We start from the raw sequence: 9,989 nt of genomic DNA, 5'->3' as shown, positions 1-9,989 counted from the left end.
CATTTACCTCCCAAACCGGCAAAGATTCGGGTCGTTAGGGATCCTGGCAGTGCGCTGAAACAAGCTCTCTCTCTTACTGCCAGGGACAGAGCCCAGTGTTCCTGAAGCTATTTTTAAAACCGAACAAATATCTGTAAAAGGACAGTAGAAGTTTATATTCAATTATTTTAAAAAATCAGAAAACTCAAATGTTAAAAACAGAAGGTTAAAATGATTTAAGTATATACCACAGATATTATTTTCAACCACCGAAATACTTTAACAAGAAGCTTCTGGTGATAGGGGGAAATGAATATAGTATCATATGAAACAAAAAAGTAACTGGCTGTAAAGTTGTATACAGAGTAAGCACTCAATTAGGGGAAGAAAAGAATGTACAAAAAGAGACACTCTTTGGAGCTCGGCCACCAGATTGGAAGGAGACGGATTTTTTTTTTCTCCTGCAGGTGTATAGTTCTCTGTATGAACCTGGATTATTTTGATAATTGGTAGAAAACACAAACATCTCCTGGCAATTCTAGTCCAGCAATAATAGCACATAAGGGTTGTTGCCTGACTTCACGAGTATACCAGTGTCCCAGGCACTAGGGAAGACTGAGGTGTGACCTTTGGGCAGCTGAAGAGGTAGTTACCTCTGCTTTGAGGTGTGCAGGTAATATAAATGTGCAAGCGTAACAGCAGCTAGAGAAAAAGAGAGCTCCTGGAGGTCTGCCCAAGTGACCTTCTCTACAACCACTCTTATCCCAAAATGCCTGACAGTTTCCAGAAGGAAAGACTTCAACGTACCTGCCATGGGGTGTAAATGGTCAAAAGGTGGCTACCCTGACCGTGAATAATGATGAAAGGTCTGTGAAAGCAGTAGACCACCATGCCAGGCTGGCTGTGACTTTCCAGGCCACAGCCAGCCTATGAACATGAGCAGAAAAATGGATGGAACTTCAACTGAATCAGGGATGCAGTTTGAGAAGGAAGCAGGAAGAGAAAAATGTGTTGATGAGACAACAAGACAGGAACCAGCTCTTTCAGATTAGTCACACTAGGCTTCTAAAGTGAATTCTCAGTCATATTTGCCTTCATTACATGAAAGAGATGACCTAAGCTGTGAGTTAATGACAGGAAGAGCCCATTTCCTAAAACAACTTGGCTGCGTATATAGAATGATTTGGATCAAAATCAGGTACATTTCTAAGTCCATCTGAGCTTGCCAATTAGCTCTTAAGAGTTTTTCACAGGCTGTTCTGGGCTGGTAACACAAGGTACAGAGACGGGGGCCAATCCCATCTTTACAGGCTGCCTGGCACCTAACCCTGTGAGACGTGGTGCGTGGCTGGCCTGTGGCGCGGGGGGATGCTGGTGTCTCGGAGGACAGGGACACTGTACGAATAGTGGTTCCCACTCATATGAGGGCACGAGAAAGGGAAAAGATTACAAAAACTTTATTTTGGCTTTTGAATTCATCCAAAAGGGAATGTAGATTAAACCAATATTTAATTGAGAAGAAGCCGGTTTTTCTTAGGAAGTCATGATGAAATTTCAAAGAGCAAATAGGGTGCTTATGGGGGCAGGATCTCAGAACTTTAGAGCTATACTCCTGCCTTCTTTAGTGATAAGCAGGGATTGCTGTGGTCTGACCTGAGAAATGAGGTCAGACCACAGCAATCTATACAGCTATGACTTACCTGTGTTAACAAGCTTCATGTGAAATCATATGTATATTTTACAGTGACAGTGGGGGAGACACGTCTACGCCATCCCCGTGTATATTCATTCAGATGAGGAGAGTTCATCCCCTCCCTTTCAAGGAGCAGCTTACGAAGTGGATCATTAAGGTGAAAGAGCTTTCCATGTAAGGATCACGGCATCTCTTTGTGTAGATGGCATGTCAAGAGGAGTACCAACTGGAACCAGACCTACCTGACGGAGCAGCTATATATAGCCTTTCCCATAGACTTGAGCATTTGATCACAACAAAACTATACGTTTGCTGATGTGAGATGCAGAACTTCCCCGTGGACCTACTCCATCAGATGGAGGACCTAAGAATTCTCTGTCGAATAATCCTTTAGAGAAGCCCAGAATTCACAGGAAGATGGATGTTCTCGCCACATCAGCACTGAGAAGAGCTCCTTTCCACGTGGGGAAGCATAAGAACCCCTGGTTTCACCTACCCTCCCCCAAACGGATGACTTTTTCTGCTTCTCAAAAGAACTGAGACCAGCACATGAGAATTCTCTTAACATCTATTCCTCGTACTTGAAGCTTGTTTATGGCACTACTACCCTTCCTATCCCAGAGAGCTGCCCCAGTTCTCCTCCAAAGCTAACCACACAGGCACTCACCCCTGGGACTACGCTTCATTCCATTAGCTGCAGCCCTGCCCACGTGACCCTCTGAAGCCTCCCTCTCCACCCTCATAGTTTCTTGCCAGGGGCACCTTCCTACCCGGCTTCCTAGCCTCTGGGCAATCTGCTAGCCACGGTGCCTTCCTAATATCTAACCTCACTTCTCTGCTTAAAAGAACCTTTGTGGCTTCCCAGATTATAAATGGTTCATACTCCCAAACTCCCTTATAAACGGGAAGTTAAACTTTAGCCTACATTCACTCCTCCGATTTTCCAATATTTAGCGAGCACATAACATACGAGACGCTATGCTGTGCAACCCCTAACGTGCCTGGAGTAGAGTTCTCTTCAGAGGATGTTATAAAACTAGCTCTACAGTCTAACCACAGACATTCATCTTCCATCCATTCAACCGATATTCACTGAGCACCCACTATGCATCAGACATTGTACTGGGCACTGAGGGTATAATAAAAGATTCAGACCAGCCCTCAGAAGTTCACAGTCTACGAAGGGAAGCAACTGTTCATTCTGTCCCTGCTGAGAAGAATGCTCAGGACTCTCCTGTCAAATGGCACAAGTCTAGCCAAAACTTACCAGAAAAAAGGCAAGCCGTCAACATACAAGTAACAAAAGCAGAAACAGAACGGCTTTCACTTTAAGTCTTTAATATATCCAATTACTTTGATTTGCTTTTTTAAAATCTTGAAAACCACAATCTTGTTTTTACTTTTTTTTCTCATTTTCCTATCCAGACACCATATATTTGATTCAATTTACCCTCAGTAAAGGAAGAGGGCTATTACACCCTCCCCTATTAAATGTTTCCAAGCTACTGGTGGAAATGAATTCTATACTCTGTCCCTGGAACTTAAAAACCTCAATGTCTTAGTAAACTCTATTCAAGGAAAAGCCACTTTTTGGTGGCTACAGATTCTTCATGAAATGTGATAATGGCTTGTATTTAGTACAGAAATCTCAATCCTGCTTAATTCCTGAATAGAACGATATTGGAAAGTAAACTCTCTCATTCATTTACCCAGCCTGGAAAAGTCTGAGGATGGCAATGTATTTGCCATGTTTATCACACGAAGGCATGTAGTTTCATGGATCAAGTACACACAATGGAAGAATGTTGACAAGGAAAGTGGCTGGTGTTTGTTGGCACCAATTACACAGGAACAGAATCAGAGGTTAGGAAAGCTCACCACCATCACCCTGTGAGCCAGCCAGGATTCAAACCCAGACCAGCATGATTCCCGGTCAAATACTCTCCCCCCTGCCCCCCTTAGACTACATTTCAGCAGAACCCAGGGCATGAATGAGAAACAAATACATGGATGATTCTAACTGGGTTCGCTTCTCACGTTTCATACATATACTGGTGACAACTAAGCATCTAGCCAGCAATCATTCCCTTGAGAATGTATCTCTGTATTTCTGGTACCACAGTAAGAAGAGAGTGCTAATTCACTGTAGGTCGTTAAAAGTCATTTTCTCCGGGATGACAGTTCCTAAACTGATCTGCTGGGGCATGTCAAAATGTGACCCTGGGAACATGGTACCTGAGTCAAATGTCAAAATTAACAATCATCAAAGAAGCAGAACATTTAACGGAAAAGTAGTGTTTGGGTTCATATCCTGGTGGATAGTGGTGAGTGTCTCCCTTGGAAGTGAAGAGGAGAAAGGTCTACGGCAAAGACATCAAAACTGAGCCTCGGGCTGTATGACATAAGGTCCAGATAACACAGCAGCTATGTGCCTTTTCTTTTTCTTTACAATTTTGAATATTTAAAAACATTCCTCTATATGTAGACTGTGAACAAAAACTTGAAAAGGAGAGAAAAAACCACTTTCATAACCTTCACAATCTATTAGAAAAAAACTGTATTTTACTTAATAAATTAGAAATTACCCCATTCTTTCAAGGATATTCTAGAGCATCAATGTCCAATGGAAATATTATATGAGCAGGTACGGCATTTCAAAATTTTAGTGGAAACATTTAAAAAGAAGATATTAATTTTAATAATATATTTAACTCTATATATCCCAAATACTATCATTTCAACATATAATCAACATAAAAAGTATTAAAAATATTTTACATCCTAGGGGCGCCTGGGTGGCTCAGTTGGTTAAGCGACTGCCTTCGGCTCAGGTCATGATCCTGGAGTCCCGGGATCGAGTCCCATATCGGGCTCCTTGCTTAGCAGGGGGTCTGCTTCTCCCTCTGATCCTCCCCCCTCTCATGTGCTCTCTCTCTCATTCTCTCTCTCAAATAAATAAATAAAATCTTTAAATAAATAAATAAATAAATAAATAAATAAAAAATAAAAATATTTTACATCCTTTTTTCCTAACACTAACACTTCAAAATCTGCTGTGTACTTTGTACGTAATGCCCATCTCAATTCAGGTACTAAGTTTTCATCAGAAATACTTGACCTGATTAAACCATATAAAATGTACAGTTGAAAAATAGATCTGCATGCCCAAGTTGCCTCAAACATGCGTAAGAGTTTTCCAGTAACTGAATTAACTATCAATTCTAAATTTTCAATGAACTAAAAATTCAGTGCTTCAGTCACACTAGCCATGATTCAAGTGCTCAACAGCCACACGGGGAGAGTGGCTACCAGAATGGACAGTGCAAGTCTAGAGCTCTCATTTGGTTCATCTGGTCAATTAGCAAAAACTCCCCCAGATGGGGAAAGATTCATTGACTCGTGAATAGAAAACCAAAGAAGACTAACTCCCAATGCTTCACCCTTCTGATGAGGGAGTCCCACTTTGGAGGATAAGGTCACTCTCGATTTATTCAGGAAAAAGATGATCCTTCCTGATCTAAATAACATAACATGACATAAAAGGCAGCTCAATAAGCCAGAGTTCAATCTGAAGAGATTTTAAAACTATGGATATTTTTTCAAGTCAGAGTCTCTGCCTCCCTTCTTGTGTCCTGGCGAATTTATGAGCATATTTACTGAGATTCAATAGCTGCTAGTTCCATATGCCTCACTCCACACACAATACATCATTTAATCTCACAGCAATCCTGTGTGAGACAGGTGAGAGCCAGAGAGGGTGTTAATAACTTGTTCAAGGCCATACACCTAATTATAAGGTGTAGAGCTGGGACTCGAGCCCAGAAAGTCTGACTAGAGTTTTTTTAAAAGCCTGCTCAATAGAAGCCCCCTAATACCAACTACACACCCTAAATTCACGCTTTTCAAAGATTTCTCACAGTTCGCAGAGCAGGCAGGGCAGGAGAGAGCAGGTACTACCTTGCCACTCGACCAGTGAGGCAGACGAGGTACCTGGCAGGGCCGTTCCTCCATCCCACATCCAGGGCTTCTTCCAAGGTCCCTGATGCTGCTAATACACCACACACATGCTATCTTTACCTCGCTGAATCCTCCAAAGCACTCTGGGAGGAAGGGGTATCCACACGTAAAGAGATGCGGGTTCCATCAGGTAAAGGAACGTGCCTTAGGTCACACAGCCAAATGGGCACCACGTCTGGGATCCCAGCCCAGGTCTGTGCCCAGCAGAGATGGACTCTCAGCTCTTGGACCACCTGAGGACAGGCTCCCCTCAGACGGCAGTGACTCCTCATTCAAGAGAAACCTTTCAGCAAGTTGATATGATGTGAGTAGTCAGATTTCTTCATAATTCACATGCTGTTATTTCACAAAGGCCACTCCTGTGTCTGACTTGGTCAAGTTTTACTGTATTTGTATGGGATGAACTCACAATTAAAAAAAAAAAAAAAGATAGATAGATAGATAGAAGGTGAGTTTTATCTGGCTAAATCTTCAGAGAGGGAGATTTCAAGGATGAACATGACTCCTGGAGACACTGGCAGAATGGAACTGGCTTCTCCCCAGAGCTGATTAAACAGGCCAGCCTGGCCAAGATCCAGGGTGACAACCCACAGTGGGGGACGAAATCATCACTGGAATACATGGGAAATATGGAGCCACTTAACTCGGGCGTTCACATGCGACTTCTTACATAATGGACAAAATGGCAATTGGACCTGTTTCCACTCAAACAGACAGTGCCTGGGAGTTGAAATAAACACATTCCTCACCAGCACAGATCTGTCTCTGTTGAGAATATTTTCCCTTGTAGATCTGTAGGAGTGAAAACAGGCCTCACTACCAACCCCAATGTCACCTGGCTGACAGGCATCTGAAAGTCTGGACCTGAACAATGCCTGGCAGAGTGTTATTATTAACCAAATTTTAAACAGACTTATGAACACCTGAGTCAGAAAATCACATGTAATAAATCCCTTGTTTTCAACATACAGGAACAGATATATATTTTTTATTCATAGTCTTCATTAATAGAAAATCACTTTCATCTACTCCCAGTAAATAAACAATGGAACAGATATTTCAAGATTATCAGTTTGATAAGGTGCCAATGATTAACCTTCACAAGACACCCACCCATCTTGGGTCAGCCCTGGCTTTCCCAGGAGAAGGAACTTTACTCAAATAATTTCATAACTCACAAGTGTTTACAGTTCCCATTAAAAAAAAAAGAACCCAAGCTTCCTAATCTAACCCAAGTAGTAGTAGCTGTTAGAACATTTTAATAAGATTTCAGAAATCAATAGTTCAATTCATGATGTAAGGGCAATTTTGCCTTCCCCAGAATCTGTAAGTTAAAAAGATCACCGTTCCACAGTTGAGATGGTGTCTGTGAAAATATTCTGTGAATTCACTGTATATGGTAGAGCCTCCACGAGAGGGTGTCAGTGGGTCCCATATCCAAACCACATACTGGCTCTCTTGGCCTGAGCTGTATCCTCAAGTTCATTACAAGGCCCCTGGGGGACCGGGTTGAATACTGTCTGCTTTTTCAGAATCAGAGATGGATCAAAGTCTTTTAAAACAATTATTTAATTGATCTTCCTGAATGCATACTGTAGATTACTCAACCCCTATTATTGTTTCTAACATTTTCCAAAAGTGACCTTTATAAATCAGAATCTATAGACTCAATCATACATCACCTATTAGTCAACTGTTTTCACCTTTTATTTAGGCAATTCCTCTACCTGAGCTGTCATCAAGTAATAAAACTGGGTAATTTGAATTGGCCATCTCTACTTCCCCTTTCACAGAGAAATGGTAACAAATGGTGAAATGGTCCACAGAGAACTCAAAAGGAATAACAACTTAGAGTCAGCTATGCCCATTATAAAGAGCTTGGAAATTTGCTTATGAATGGTCACAGAACCTTTACAGGGTCTTTTACAACATTTGGGTATGCTCATCCAAGAGGTATTTCTAACCAAAACAAAACAAAACAAAAAACAAAAAACCTAGTGTTACCATTCAAGATCCAAAAGTTTGAAACACTACACCTCTTTCAAGAAGTAATTTGCTACCCACCTGGAAAGTGTATCCAAAGAATTGTTATAATAAGGGTATCTGACTTCGACTACTTACCTATTTTATCTGCAGGAATGCTGGGAAGTGTCAATGAACAACTTCAGAAAAATGCCACCTGGAGAAACAAATTGAAAAAAAACTTAAATTAAAAAAAAAAAAAAAGGTTTTTTTTTTTTTTAAACATAAAGAAGACTTAGCATACAATTTTATGTCTCATTAAAATATGTAACGTTTCAAATATTGGCCTCCAGGCAGCAAATAGTTCAACGTGCATTAGAACATAGCCACCTGTTTGTGGGAACAGCCACAGTTTCGTGGGAACACTGATGTACTAACACAGAGTCCAAACCAACGATGAACCAGAAAAGGTAAGAGAGCAGTGGGGGAGGTACAGCCCATGAACATGCCCCTTATTAAGCCCTTTCCTTTCCCCCACAAAGAGACCAACTTGAAAACACAATTTGTGTCCTTCAGGGCACTTTATAAACAGTCTTAAAAGGCTCCAATACTCCTGAAACAAATTAAGAATGAAATATATAATTGTGAATGAGGAACTATCCTGGCAGTACTCAATATCCTTTCCAGTAACTCTGCTAACTTTTTTTCAAGCTAAACTCACAAGGATGTCCGAGAATGGAGAAAGGAAAAGTGGCCGTTACAACTCTAACATAGTAAACAAAGGAATCAAGAACTAAGAATTTATCTAATGATTAGTTTACTCAGAAATCAAGCATTCCTTTTGGTGTTCTCAAAGTCTTCTGGTAATCTTAGAAAATTATAAGCCTATTAATATATTCACAAAACAAAGAATCCCAAAACGTCCATTCGTTCACTGCTTTGAAATATTAAACATAAATGGAACAAATTTCTAATACAAAATATCACAGTTACTATTTGGTGGAAATATATTATATATCAGCATAATGTGGCATCAGATTATAACCTTTCCAGATAGACAGTATGTCCTTTGACTGTTGAGGAAACTAATGTTGAAAAAAGCAGAGAAACTTCCCCAGCATTACAGAGACCCAGGGTTTCCAAAGGGCAATCCTTCCATCCTGTCATGTGGCCCCCTGCAAACATCTTCTACTCTACACCTGTTAGTCTACTCATTACTTCTCCAAATAGAAACCTGACATTCCTTAACACAAAAGCTCTGGAAAACAAATCAACTAGCAGATAAAATTAACTTGTGCTTTTTGTGTGTTTAAAAGTAGTTTCTTCATTTCAAAATGGTTAGCCTAATCATGCTATTTAGGACTGTAATTTAACATTGCATATAAGTAAAAATGTAGAAAGAAAGAAGAGGTTTAGAGTTCAAGAAATAAAACACACAACTAGGAGTGAAGAGGTGTTTTTAACTTCAGGTAAGACAGATGAAACAAAATATTTGACAGCTTCAATTCTATTGGTAAGCAGAAAAACAGGAAGTCTACGTGCCCATTTTCTATTAACAAACTTTCAAATATCCCATCATCAAATTTTGATAATGAAAGTCTGTAATATCGGGCCACAAATATCCATACTTACATCTAAATAACTAGTTTAACAGCAGCAGTATCAGTGTTAATCTAAACTGGACCTGAGGTTGAAAAGCCAGTGTGGGGCTTAAAGGCTCCTCTATCTAAAGACATCATTTTAGTTCAATAACAAACTTGAAGATACTGAACAACAGTCACTGGGTTTCACTTTATAAAAAATAAATACACAAAAGAATTCTGAATTCATAAGGTTCTTTGTTATAACAGCTTAGGAGAGTTATGATTTTTTTAAATGGTTCTTTATAAGTTAATTACTAGTTAAATTCCAAGCATTTCCCACAATTTAATTTTACCCCTTTAGGGAAAGTCACAGGAAGTCATGATCAGTATTTTTATCTGAAAACTGCTTCTGTGAAATAAACCACTAGGATTATTATAAATGGGTCTGTTGTGGTGGAGCTCTTGATCAACATTTCATTACCTCTCAAAGCCAAATGGGTAACAAAAACACGGACTTCAAGCATAGTTCAAAATCAAAGATAACATTTTAAAAAATTTTTGTCACATACAACGCCAGCAAAGCTCTGGACAGTTAAGAAAGATCTCCAACCTCTAACAGTAATAGAGAAGGCAGGGTCATATCCTGATTCCCACCTAAAGTTTTCCAAACTCACGCTGCCAGTAAAAGGCACTTCCTAGAATAAATATATTTGGTCTGAAGCTCTGAAGAAAAAAAGCACCTGGGACTAAGTTTT

At 40.1% G+C, this 9,989-nt stretch overlaps 1 protein-coding gene across 9 annotated transcripts in view; it reads right to left on the bottom strand.

Moving 5' to 3' along the window:
* LHFPL2 (LHFPL tetraspan subfamily member 2) overlaps positions 1–9,989 on the bottom strand; it is a 153,930-nt gene that overhangs the window by 72,370 nt on the left and 71,571 nt on the right. For 6 of the 9 annotated variants that reach the window (XM_081826686.1, XM_081826685.1, XM_081826689.1 and 3 more), the window contains one exon: positions 7,811–7,868. The gene's annotated coding sequence lies outside the window, so the exon portion shown is untranslated. Of the gene's footprint in view, positions 1–7; positions 132–7,810; positions 7,869–9,989 lie in introns of all 9 variants that reach the window. The other 3 variants (XM_081826683.1, XM_081826684.1, XM_081826687.1) reach the window with 1 other exon arrangement.

The sequence above is a fragment of the Leptonychotes weddellii genome, chromosome 7 (assembly GCF_054177405.1).
Source record: "Leptonychotes weddellii isolate Sample4059 chromosome 7, ASM5417740v2, whole genome shotgun sequence".
NCBI classification, from domain to species: domain Eukaryota; kingdom Metazoa; phylum Chordata; class Mammalia; order Carnivora; family Phocidae; genus Leptonychotes; species Leptonychotes weddellii.
Note: the sequence above shows the minus strand (reverse complement) of the source record. Positions and strands in the feature narration are given on the sequence as shown.